Source organism: Ranitomeya imitator, chromosome 3 (assembly GCF_032444005.1).
Source record: "Ranitomeya imitator isolate aRanImi1 chromosome 3, aRanImi1.pri, whole genome shotgun sequence".
In the NCBI taxonomy this organism is placed as follows: Eukaryota; Metazoa; Chordata; class Amphibia; order Anura; family Dendrobatidae; genus Ranitomeya; species Ranitomeya imitator.
Genome location: NC_091284.1, coordinates 442,584,914 through 442,596,531, shown reverse-complemented (window position 1 = coordinate 442,596,531; position 11,618 = coordinate 442,584,914). Strand labels below are relative to the sequence as shown.

General features: G+C 38.1%; 2 long non-coding RNA genes across 2 annotated transcripts; one reads left to right on the top strand and one right to left on the bottom strand.

Moving 5' to 3' along the window:
* Positions 1 to 4,614: 4,614 nt before the first annotated feature.
* LOC138672142 (uncharacterized) lies at positions 4,615 to 5,520 on the bottom strand. The gene is made up of 3 exons (XR_011319604.1): positions 5,382 to 5,520; positions 5,066 to 5,176; positions 4,615 to 4,884 (listed from the first exon to the last, which is right to left on the bottom strand). It is a non-coding gene; the product is annotated as an uncharacterized lncRNA (long non-coding RNA).
* A 2,041-nt stretch (positions 5,521 to 7,561) lies between these two features.
* On the top strand, positions 7,562 to 8,477 carry LOC138672141 (uncharacterized). Its single transcript, XR_011319603.1, has 3 exons — positions 7,562 to 7,700; positions 7,916 to 8,026; positions 8,208 to 8,477. It is a non-coding gene; the product is annotated as an uncharacterized lncRNA (long non-coding RNA).
* The last annotated feature ends 3,141 nt before the right edge of the window (positions 8,478 to 11,618 follow it).

The window sequence follows — 11,618 nt, the reverse complement described above, 5'->3', positions numbered from 1 at the left end:
ATATTTTTGTACAAACTCATGCTGTTTGGTGATCTTTGTGAAGCAGAACTTTGTTTTATAACACATTTGTACCTGTATTGTACCTGAATTGATATTTGCTTTCTCTTTTTTGTGTCCTGAAGATGGCATCTGCAAAGTTATTTGTTATCTACTGAGGCCATTGCAAGTTGTGTTTATTCACATTGTAGCAGGTTTTATCCTTGTGGCTGCCTTATATACACAGAATGGCTGCCTTATATACACAGAAGAGATATGCACCAATGTCACAACACAAGTTATAATATGACCCAATGTTACAACACAAGTAAGAAGCGGCGTGTTTTATACGAATAAAAACCAAAGACACGATATTGTAAAAAAAAAAATTTAAAAGATTTATTTCTCACGATAAAACAACAGCTCAAATTTTAAGTTAGCTGTGGTTGCCTTATATACACAGAAGCGATATGCACCAATGTCACAACACAAGTTATAATATGACCCAATGTTACAACACAAGTAAGAAGCGGCGTGTTTTATACGAATAAAAACCAAAGACACGATATTGTAAAAAATTTAAAAAGATTTATTTCTCACAATAAAACAGCATCTCAAAGACATTTCAATACTATGAATCCCAACCCGGCGGTAAATTTCTACTGTTCAGAGCATGGCTCTGCGTTGTACTACGTACCAAATCCAGTAAGTTAGACCCTGGTATTACGGATCCTTTGAAAATAAATTCAGCATTATTATTCCATGCTGTGACATTTTTATTCTGCAGCAACCTGTTTAGTAAAAATTCAGCATTCTTTTTATATCTTTGGTTTATATTATATTAGCTTTTTGTCATAGGTCAGGGATTTTTTTTTTTTGCACTTTATTAATATGCGGTTATTAGTCATTTAGGACTTATGTTATCATGTTTTTTGCACTTTATTAATATGCGGTTATTAGTCATTTAGGACTTATGTTATCATGTTTTTTGCACATGTTTGTACATGTATTGTACCTGAATTGATTAGTTCGGCCATAGCCTGCATAAATGAATCCCAACCCGGCGGTAAATTTCTACTGTTCAGAGCATGGCTCTGCGTTGTACTACGTACCAAATCCAGTAAGTTAGACCCTGGTATTACGGATCCTTTGAAAATAAATTCAGCATTATTATTCCATGCTGTGACATTTTTATTCTGCAGCAACCTGTTTAGTAAAAATTCAGCATTCTTTTTATATCTTTGGTTTATATTATATTAGCTTTTTGTCATAGGTCAGGGATTTTTTTGCACTTTATTAATATGCCGGCCACATAGGTCAGTGATTTTTGCACTTTATTAATATACAACACACAAGAAATAGACATTTAGAACTTATTTATGATTAATATGCGGTTATTAGTCATTTAGGACTTATGTTATCATGTTTTTTGCACTTTATTAATATGCTGAACACATAGGTCAGGGATTTGTGCACTTTATTAATATGCGGGCCACATAGGTCAGTGATTTTTGCACTTTATTAATATGCCGGCCACATAGGTCAGTGATTTTTGCACTTTATTAATATACAACACACAAGAAATAGACATTTAGAACTTATTTATGATTAATATGCGATTATTAGGCATTTAGGACTTATGTTATCATGTTTTTGCACTTTATTAATATGCTGACCACATAGGTCAGGGATTTTTGCACTTTATTAATATGCGGGCCACATAGGTCAGTGATTTTTGCACTTTATTAACATACAACACACAAGAAATAGACATTTAGAACTTATTTATGATTAATATGCGATTATTAGGCATTTAGGACTTATGTTACCATGTTTTTGCACTTTATTAATATGCGGTTATTAGTCATTTAGGACTTATGTTATGTTTTTTGCACTTTATTAATATGCGGTTATTAGTCATTTAGGACTTATGTTATCATGTTTTTGCACTTTATTAATATGCTGAACACATAGGTCAGGGATTTTTGCACTTTATTAATATGCGGGCCACATAGGTCAGTGATTTTTGCACTTTATTAATATGCAGGCCACATAAGTCAGTGATTTTTGCACTTTATTAACATACAACACACAAGAAATAGACATTTAGAACTTATTTATGATTAATATGTGATTATTAGGCATTTAGGACTTATGTTATCATGTTTTTGCACTTTATTAATATGCTGACCACATAGGTCAGGGATTTTTGCACTTTATTAATATGCGGACCACATAGGTCAGTGATTTTTGCACTTTATTAACATACAACACACAAGAAATAGACATTTAGAACTTATTTATGATTAATATGCGATTATTAGGCATTTAGGACTTATGTTATCATGTTTTTGCACTTTATTAATATGCGGTTATTAGTCATTTAGGACTTATGTTATCATGTTTTTGCACTTTATTAATATGCTGACCACATAGGTCAGGGATTTTTTGTACTTTATTAATATGCGGGCCACAAACACTTCTGCACCCACGGGCGCTTCTCAACCAACTATGCATCCGGTACTCATCAGGCACTGTGAAATAATGCAAAAATACATCTGTGCGCGGCTGTCGGCATCAACATTTTGCTATTATAAGTTTATGGTTCTGTAAAGAACACGCAACACATACAGAACTCACACACACACACAAATACACACAGCACACAACACGCACACATTTCTCAAAATGCCATACACTTCAGAATATATTTGCAATTCACTACGCATGTAACACATATTTCTTCGCCCCACACGCATTTAACAGTCTTTCATATGTATCGCAGAAAGATTTTAGTTCCAACTGCGGGTCAGCGGCTTAAAGAAAAGTTATTGTGGCCTTGATTCTGGGGTAACACATGTTTATAAATATAGCCTAGTCGTGTATTTATTTTACACATGGTTTATAACACATTTCATTTGTTTTTGTTGTTTGATTGTCATGTAAGAAGCGTTGTGTTTTATACGAATATAAAAGTGACACATTACCATATATTATTACAGCTTTCATTAATTCTACATTATTTTAGCACATATTAATTTTACACTATTAATTTTACAGGAGCCTGTGCTGCCTATAATTTGACTCCTTTTTATACAAAGACATCTAACATATACAGACTTTTAATATTTTTGTGTAAAATCGCGGTCAGACAGGCACAAACACACACACACACACACACACACACGCACACAACACAGAACCACACACAACAAACACACAGAACCCACACACACACACACACACACACACAAGAAATAGACATTTAGGACTTATTTATGTTATTATCTTTATGCACTTTGGATGTGCTGTCTATAATTTGACTCTATCCTTGTTTTGTTGAAAATAACTGGACATACATAAGAAACCGGGCAATATATCTTTATAGAAATAACACTTCTGCACTCTTTGTGTATTTCTATCAGTTTTATTCAGGCATTTATAACACAACATGTTTGATATTGGTAATTTGATTCTGGGAACACATTTTAAGTTACTGCTGCACATGTATTACTGTTTTTCTTGTTTTTTTGTGTAAAATTTCGTTGTTGGCTTACAAAGACATTTCTTTGAGAAATGTGTAGCATAACCAATTACCCATCATGGCCACTAGATGGCAGAATATCATATTAATTATTCTGGGATAACATTTCTCTTTGTGCATTTCTATCAGTTTTATTTATGCTTTTATAACACAACATGTCTGCTATTGTTAATTTGATTCGGGGATAACACATGTTTATAAAAATAACGCTATAGCAAGCGGTAATGTCAAATTCTGAAAATAGCCATTTTATATTGAATTACTAACATTTTTCTATTTTAGCGCTGACACAGCCACATATATTATTCCAGCGTTCTTTAATTCTGCATTATTTTATCACATGATGAAAATAGTCATTTTATATTGAATTACTGCAGCTCGCGGCGCGTTACCACTGGACTCGTTTCTCAATTAATTTCCCAGCTGGCGACGCTATCTATAATTCTGCGTATACCTTAAGCGTGTATTTACATGGCAGTGTAATTATTTCTCACAATAAAACAACAGCTCAAATTTTAAGTTAGCTAACAGCATAATGATGACAAATGCATCTTTGCGGAATCTGATAACGACACGCTGAACAAAGGACGGAGCCTGACAAATACACACAACACACAACACGCACATATTATGAAAAATGACAACCATTGTATGTGATTTAAAAGACTTTAGTTAGATTTATCAGGGGTGATTTAGTTTGAAAGCACGCAGCTCCTCGGTAATGTCATGTGTTGGACACGCATTTAACAGTCTTTCATATGTATCGCAGAAAGATTTTAGTTCCATCTGTGCGAGTTTGCTTTGAGCGTACTGCGCAGACATGTCAGTAAACATTTTGACATGGTCAGCATCCCACGAAGGACGACCTGTGTAAGGTGTATGTACAGCAACTTTCTGCTTTCTACCTACACGGCGTCGGGATACGGTTCGTTTCTTTAGAGGTAATACAGGGGCAAAAACGCTAGAAGAGTCTGCAAGAGCAGTATCTGCAGATTGCACAGTCTGGCACACAGGTATATTGAGGGGCTCTGTGGGTGACCACATACCCTCGGAGAGCTGTTCAATTTCTCTGTTTTCAGGCGTAACTCGGGGTATGGCGCCTGTGCTATTGGCGGGCCGAGTTATGCGGGGCCTAGCGTTCGGCGCTGCACGTTTCTCTCTTGAAACGTTCGTATATTTCTGATGTGAAATCTTGGGGCTTGGATTCCCGGGTTGTTTTGGTGCAGCGTAGCATTCATCACGATCCACAACACAGATGGGCGAGAGAGATGTTGTTCGCACCGCCGTATTAGCTCTTTGTGGTTGATTCTCTTCAGTGTCGTAATTACGCCGGTGCAAAACTCGTTGTTGAAGAGGCGACGTATCTAAAAGAAAAGATACAAGTGGCGGTTAGCCGCGAAACGGCGCAAAATTGGAAAAGCTAAACGGCGACGCATAGCTATGATCATACGTAATATTTGAAAAGTTAATGGGGACAGGTATCCATGAAATCATTGTAACAATATTTACATAAACCTGTATAGAGCAGTCCAGATATATACTTACAAGTATGAAGCGGGAATTGTCCCACATCAGCTCCTGGTTTAACGGGCGGCGCAATGCTCAAACTCGCAGAGGCGGGAATATTCTCTTTTTCAAGCTGTATTTTCCGGGCAACTAGATTAGCGGGTGTAAGTAAAAATATAACGATTAGCGAACACAGAATTGATTTTCTACACAAAACTGCAGCGGTGAGAAGAATATATATATATATATATATATATATTCAAAAATGAATTTTCTGACAGTTAGCTAGCAGCTGTAAGTAAATATGAGTATTACACAAAAGTGAGAATCGACTGTATTTCAAGTGAACAGATACCTTTTCTATTCTTGAAACATCGGCGTAACGAGTTGCCGCGTCTTTTAGGCGCATCGGGTTTCGCTGAAGTTGCAGGGTTCTTGACATCTATGATCTCCACGTCTGAACCCAGCGTATCGCGTGGTTCGGGAACACACCAGTTTTCAGCCATATCGCCAGATGTCTCCGTGTCAGTATCTGTATGAGAAATTGCGCGTAGTTCATGTTTACATACAAAGGATTAAAGCAACTGATATAGTATAATATAGTTTTACGGTATAAACATATTTGCGGTGTAAATTAATATAGCAAGACTTATGCCGCTATATATTAATAATTCAGTATTATATTGATGGCTACCGCTATTATTTGTTTTATTAATTTAATCATATATTTATTATGCCATAATTTGTGTAATACAATAGTTAATAGATGCTATAGTTTTACGTCATAAACAGTATATATTAACATAGATAATATATATATATATATATATTTAGCTTTCTTACATGTGATACATGAAAGATAAATATCTTTGTACCGTGTTACAATGACATTTTTCCCTATCTAAAAGCAAAAAGGTGCTCCTAATTACCCATGATGAGATGAAGAGCAGGCCCATTATCGGCTATCGGCGCCACGGCTTCAATGCGCGCATAATTCTGCGTTATGAAATTATTGCGCCAATCGGGCGACATACACGGCTCTTAAATAAGAAAGAATGCATGAATATATAATTAATATAATTTACTTATAATATAATGACACAATCAGAATGAGTCAATACTCTGTACATTATACGCGTATAATACCGAGTTAATACATGCATTAATTGCATGTATGACTGTGTTCTGGGTGTTAACAGAAGGCGTGTGATGTGGTGTAACTGGGTGTGTTTCTGGGTGTTAACACCTGAGTTGCTTTCTGACACTCAGGATAAATACAGCTGTCTGTCCCACTACAGTACAACAGACATACACCAGAAGTCCGACTAGGATAAAAAGCAGAGCTATTCTAAATGTAAGTATATAAGACAGTTGTGTTATTATTCGCAAATGCATAATTATATTTAACTATGCATCTCTAAACCATAATTAAGGATGTTATTTGTTTAATAAGTTAGTGTTATACTGGCAGCTAACTGCATATTTAGTAGCGATGTATAATATAGTTTTTACTGTATAAGCAATATTTGTGGGACATAATTAATATAGAAAGGCTTATGGCTGGGTCATAACAACCATTGTTATCTGACATGTGCGCACAATTAGTCACGGGTGCCGTATAATGCGGTTTCCTGTAGGTGTGTTCACGGTGGGTGGTAATTTCTCTCTGAACAGTTGCGCTACTCTCTGAAAAGTAGGTGTTTACTGTTTTATTTGCGGTCTAATATTATCAATGCCTGTAAAGCATATTTTTGTAACGTAGTTTTAAACTGTATTTATTGGCGGCGCAGTTATAGATAAAACTTATCCCCTATTTATTTAAGATGGAAGCCCAATACTCTCGCGAGCAATGCAGCCCCCTTCTTGCAAGCACACAATTAGGTATTATACGCGTATAATGTACAGAGTATTGACTCATTCTGATTGTGTCATTATATTATAAGTAAATTATATTAATTATATATTCATGCATTCTTTCTTATTTAAGAGCCGTGTATGTCGCCCGATTGGCGCAATAATTTCATAACGCAGAATTATGCGCGCATTGAAGCCGTGGCGCCGATAGCCGATAATGGGCCTGCTCTTCATCTCATCATGGGTAATTAGGAGCACCTTTTTGCTTTTAGATAGGGAAAAATGTCATTGTAACACGGTACAAAGATATTTATCTTTCATGTATCACATGTAAGAAAGCTAAATATATATATATATATATATATTATCTATGTTAATATATACTGTTTATGACGTAAAACTATAGCATCTATTAACTATTGTATTACACAAATTATGGCATAATAAATATATGATTAAATTAATAAAACAAATAATAGCGGTAGCCATCAATATAATACTGAATTATTAATATATAGCGGCATAAGTCTTGCTATATTAATTTACACCGCAAATATGTTTATACCGTAAAACTATATTATACTATATCAGTTGCTTTAATCCTTTGTATGTAAACACGAACTACGCGCAATTTCTCATACAGATACTGACACGGAGACATCTGGCGATATGGCTGAAAACTGGTGTGTTCCCGAACCACGCGATACGCTGGGTTCAGACGTGGAGATCATAGATGTCAAGAACCCTGCAACTTCAGCGAAACCCGATGCGCCTAAAAGACGCGGCAACTCGTTACGCCGATGTTTCAAGAATAGAAAAGGTATCTGTTCACTTGAAATACAGTCGATTCTCACTTTTGTGTAATACTCATATTTACTTACAGCTGCTAGCTAACTGTCAGAAAATTCATTTTTGAATATATATATATATATATATATATATATATATATATTCTTCTCACCGCTGCAGTTTTGTGTAGAAAATCAATTCTGTGTTCGCTAATCGTTATATTTTTACTTACACCCGCTAATCTAGTTGCCCGGAAAATACAGCTTGAAAAAGAGAATATTCCCGCCTCTGCGAGTTTGAGCATTGCGCCGCCCGTTAAACCAGGAGCTGATGTGGGACAATTCCCGCTTCATACTTGTAAGTATATATCTGGACTGCTCTATACAGGTTTATGTAAATATTGTTACAATGATTTCATGGATACCTGTCCCCATTAACTTTTCAAATATTACGTATGATCATAGCTATGCGTCGCCGTTTAGCTTTTCCAATTTTGCGCCGTTTCGCGGCTAACCGCCACTTGTATCTTTTCTTTTAGATACGTCGCCTCTTCAACAACGAGTTTTGCACCGGCGTAATTACGACACTGAAGAGAATCAACCACAAAGAGCTAATACGGCGGTGCGAACAACATCTCTCTCGCCCATCTGTGTTGTGGATCGTGATGAATGCTACGCTGCACCAAAACAACCCGGGAATCCAAGCCCCAAGATTTCACATCAGAAATATACGAACGTTTCAAGAGAGAAACGTGCAGCGCCGAACGCTAGGCCCCGCATAACTCGGCCCGCCAATAGCACAGGCGCCATACCCCGAGTTACGCCTGAAAACAGAGAAATTGAACAGCTCTCCGAGGGTATGTGGTCACCCACAGAGCCCCTCAATATACCTGTGTGCCAGACTGTGCAATCTGCAGATACTGCTCTTGCAGACTCTTCTAGCGTTTTTGCCCCTGTATTACCTCTAAAGAAACGAACCGTATCCCGACGCCGTGTAGGTAGAAAGCAGAAAGTTGCTGTACATACACCTTACACAGGTCGTCCTTCGTGGGATGCTGACCATGTCAAAATGTTTACTGACATGTCTGCGCAGTACGCTCAAAGCAAACTCGCACAGATGGAACTAAAATCTTTCTGCGATACATATGAAAGACTGTTAAATGCGTGTCCAACACATGACATTACCGAGGAGCTGCGTGCTTTCAAACTAAATCACCCCTGATAAATCTAACTAAAGTCTTTTAAATCACATACAATGGTTGTCATTTTTCATAATATGTGCGTGTTGTGTGTTGTGTGTATTTGTCAGGCTCCGTCCTTTGTTCAGCGTGTCGTTATCAGATTCCGCAAAGATGCATTTGTCATCATTATGCTGTTAGCTAACTTAAAATTTGAGCTGTTGTTTTATTGTGAGAAATAATTACACTGCCATGTAAATACACGCCTAAGGTATACGCAGAATTATAGATAGCGTCGCCAGCTGGGAAATTAATTGAGAAACGAGTCCAGTGGTAACGCGCCGCGAGCTGCAGTAATTCAATATAAAATGACTATTTTCATCATGTGATAAAATAATGCAGAATTAAAGAACGCTGGAATAATATATGTGGCTGTGTCAGCGCTAAAATAGAAAAATGTTAGTAATTCAATATAAAATGGCTATTTTCAGAATTTGACATTACCGCTTGCTATAGCGTTATTTTTATAAACATGTGTTATCCCCGAATCAAATTAACAATAGCAGACATGTTGTGTTATAAAAGCATAAATAAAACTGATAGAAATGCACAAAGAGAAATGTTATCCCAGAATAATTAATATGATATTCTGCCATCTAGTGGCCATGATGGGTAATTGGTTATGCTACACATTTCTCAAAGAAATGTCTTTGTAAGCCAACAACGAAATTTTACACAAAAAAACAAGAAAAACAGTAATACATGTGCAGCAGTAACTTAAAATGTGTTCCCAGAATCAAATTACCAATATCAAACATGTTGTGTTATAAATGCCTGAATAAAACTGATAGAAATACACAAAGAGTGCAGAAGTGTTATTTCTATAAAGATATATTGCCCGGTTTCTTATGTATGTCCAGTTATTTTCAACAAAACAAGGATAGAGTCAAATTATAGACAGCACATCCAAAGTGCATAAAGATAATAACATAAATAAGTCCTAAATGTCTATTTCTTGTGTGTGTGTGTGTGTGTGTGTGGGTTCTGTGTGTTTGTTGTGTGTGGTTCTGTGTTGTGTGCGTGTGTGTGTGTGTGTGTGTGTTTGTGCCTGTCTGACCGCGATTTTACACAAAAATATTAAAAGTCTGTATATGTTAGATGTCTTTGTATAAAAAGGAGTCAAATTATAGGCAGCACAGGCTCCTGTAAAATTAATAGTGTAAAATTAATATGTGCTAAAATAATGTAGAATTAATGAAAGCTGTAATAATATATGGTAATGTGTCACTTTTATATTCGTATAAAACACAACGCTTCTTACATGACAATCAAACAACAAAAACAAATGAAATGTGTTATAAACCATGTGTAAAATAAATACACGACTAGGCTATATTTATAAACATGTGTTACCCCAGAATCAAGGCCACAATAACTTTTCTTTAAGCCGCTGACCCGCAGTTGGAACTAAAATCTTTCTGCGATACATATGAAAGACTGTTAAATGCGTGTGGGGCGAAGAAATATGTGTTACATGCGTAGTGAATTGCAAATATATTCTGAAGTGTATGGCATTTTGAGAAATGTGTGCGTGTTGTGTGCTGTGTGTATTTGTGTGTGTGTGTGAGTTCTGTATGTGTTGCGTGTTCTTTACAGAACCATAAACTTATAATAGCAAAATGTTGATGCCGACAGCCGCGCACAGATGTATTTTTGCATTATTTCACAGTGCCTGATGAGTACCGGATGCATGGTTGGTTGAGAAGCGCCCGTGGGTGCAGAAGTGTTTGTGGCCCGCATATTAACCCCTTCCCGACCTGTGACACAGCGTATGCGTCATGAAAGTCGGTGCCAATCCGACCTGTGACGCATATGCTGTGTCACAGAAAGATCGCGTCCCTGCAGGCCGGGTGAAAGGGTTAACTCCCATTTCACCCGATCTGCAGGGACAGGGGGAGTGGTAGTTTAGCCCAGGGGGGGTGGCTTCACCCCCTCGTGGCTACGATCGCTCTGATTGGCTGTTGAAAGTGAAACTGCCAATCAGAGCGATTTGTAATATTTCACCTAAAAAAATGGTGAAATATTACAATCCAGCCATGGCCGATGCTGCAATATCATCGGCCATGGCTGGAAATACTAATGTGCCCCCACCCCACCCCTCCGATCGCCCCCCCAGCCCCCCGATCTGTGGCCCGCTCCCCTCCGTCCTGTGCTCCGCTCCGCCGTCCTCCTGCCCGCTCCCCCCGTGCTCCAATCACACCCCCCCGTGCTCCAATCAAACCCCCCCGCACTCCGATCCCCCCCCGTGCTCCGAACCACCCCCCCTGCACACCGATCCACCCCCCCTGCACACCGATCCACCCGCCCGCACACCGATCACTCTCCCCCATGCTCCGATCCCTCCCCCCCCGTGCTCCGACGCCCCCCCGTGCCCTGATCTCCCCCCCCTGTGCCCTGATCTCCCCCCCTTATACTTACCGATCCTGGCGGGGTCCCGTCCGTCTTCTTCCCCGAGCGCCGCCATGTTCCAAAATGGCGGGCGCATGCGCAGTGCGCCCGCCGAATCTGCCGGCCGGCAGATTCGTTCCAATGTGAATTTTGATCACTGTGATATAATCTATCACAGTGGTCAAAATAAAAAAACAGTAAATGACCCCCCCCATTTGTCCCCCATAGATAGGGACAATAATAAAATAAAGAATTTTTTTTTTTTTTCACTAAGGTTGGAGTTAGAACTAGGGTTAGGGTTAGGGGTAGGGTTAGGGGTAGGGT